This window comes from Cibotium barometz, chromosome 1, assembly GCF_041138505.1.
Source record: "Cibotium barometz isolate CiBa-2024 chromosome 1, ASM4113850v1, whole genome shotgun sequence".
Classification (NCBI taxonomy): Eukaryota; Viridiplantae; Streptophyta; class Polypodiopsida; order Cyatheales; family Cibotiaceae; genus Cibotium; species Cibotium barometz.
In genome coordinates, this window is record NC_141046.1 from 75,927,692 (window position 1) to 75,929,741 (window position 2,050).

General features: G+C 50.3%; 1 pseudogene; it reads right to left on the reverse strand.

Moving 5' to 3' along the window:
- Positions 1–350: 350 nt before the first annotated feature.
- LOC147642430 (accumulation of dyads protein 2 pseudogene) lies at positions 351–1,239 on the reverse strand (annotated as a pseudogene).
- Between the last annotated feature and the right edge of the window lie 811 nt (positions 1,240–2,050).

Sequence of the window (2,050 nt, forward strand, 5' to 3'; positions counted from 1 at the left end):
ATTCAAATAATGAAGCACAATTCTTTTGATGTCATCACACTCGAGAATGCGCGTTCGAATGCAACTAGAGTGTTTCACAAAAACCAAGTGACTGAGTGGAAACTCGTTGTTCGAATGCGCGTTCGAATGCAACTAGAGTGTTTCACAAAAACCAAGTGACTGACTGGAAACTCGTTGTTCGAATGAGCAAAACCGTGTGCAAAGCATGGACTGAGGCAAAGTGCTAATTTTGTCTCAGTCCTCCACTTATTGCTAAATTTTGAGCATTTTCAGGAATTTTGGGCAACGATTCAAATAATGAAGCACAATTCTTTTGATGTCATCACACTCCGAAATGCGCATTCGATAAAATGTGGTGTACTTAAAATAATAATGTGGGGTACATTTAAAATAATAATGTGGTCTACCATATTCTAAAGTACTGCGGATCATTCGGCACACTACAAGCAGGAGACGCAGTGAGCGCCTATGGAACGCCTACCGTATTGCTGCTGCTTCCATCTTCATCCTCGTCTGCAGGGGGTGTCTTGCCCAGGGGCAGTGAGAAGAGGGGGTCGTGTTGGCTGTCGAGGAGCTCGGCGAGGGCGTTGTACCAGGCGGCGGCGGAGGTGAGAATGCCCACGAAGCCGCCTGCACGGTGCACGCGGCTGAACTGGCCAAACTCGGCCGTGGTGAGGAGTGTCAGTGTGAAGGCCACCAGGCAGAAGAGGAGGCAGAGGGCAGTGGAGGTGCGGGCGCTACCCACCAGCATGATGAAGGTGAAGATGGTCCAGCCTAGAAGATAGGTGGCTTTGGCGAGGGAGAAGACGTGGGCGGCATCGGCCAGGCTATTGTAGCCGTCGGCCACGCCGAACCAGGGGATGAAGAGGGCGCCGTAGGAGAGCCAGAAGGCGCCATAGGAGGCGAAAGCGGTGGCGGCGAACGTGTCACCGTAGGCGAACTCCCACATGCCGGCCAGGGCCTGGGCGGCACCGCCGTAGAACACCGCCAATGTTACCGCCACGTTGATAGGGTCGGCGGCGCCCACTCCCAGCACGCCCGCATTGTAGCAGGACAGCACAAACGTGGTGAGAGCAAAGGCGAAGAGACCCAAGGGGGCCGGATTGGCCATCCGGCAGCACGCAGCGTGGCTGCGCTGGCGGCGGGGAGCCATGAGTAGTGCGAATGTCTACTAGTCTATCTAGGTAGTGATATCAGCGTGTGTGTGTGTGTACTTGGGTGATGCGTCGGCGGCAGAGAAGGTAAGCAAAAAAGGAAGGTCGAAGGAAGGATATCCAAGTGGCAAAGAAGAAGAACTCAGAAACGAAGGCAGAGAGTGTCGGGGCTGACTCGTTTCTTTTGTAGCTCCATAGGGAGTGGGGCCGGGTGTTCTTCTTTTCTGTGGGCGCAATGCAAGAAAAGAGTTCTATATATCGCATTCCGCCTACCGCCAGCAGTTGCATACATCCCATTAAAAAAATGATATTATTTCATTTATTTTGACAGGAAGTTCAGCCCTTGTATGGAGTGAGGGGGATGGGGAATAGAACCCAATCCACCATTATTTATTCAGGGACGACTCCCTACTATAGCTAGTGCCTTCTCCCACGCTGATGGCTGATATATCACACATGCAAGCCATCTATTTGTTGTTAACACTATTGGGGTGTCTCTCTCTCTCTCTCTCTCTCTCTCTCTCTCTCTAAGGGGTTGGTGTTTGCTACTCGGTCAGTCTCCCCGCTAGAAACATGCGTGAGTTATGTATGGGGGGGGTCTTATGGGCCAGTTGATTGGCTATACGAGCGATAGTAAGAATGTACAAATCTACCTTCCCTTGCTTTTTAGGGTCCGGCGATTGAGTGTCTATAGAGAATGATGCTCCCATCTCAGTTTCCTATGCATCCTCGTACCTACACCACACGGAGACTCAAATAAAACGTAAACAAACATCACATTACACACTTCAAAAACATCTGAACTGGGCATGCTTAGTAGTGTGATCGGATCACCATGCTTGTAAAAGATGTTAATAAGTGAACCATTTCTTAAAAACATAATTTGTTGGGTGAAA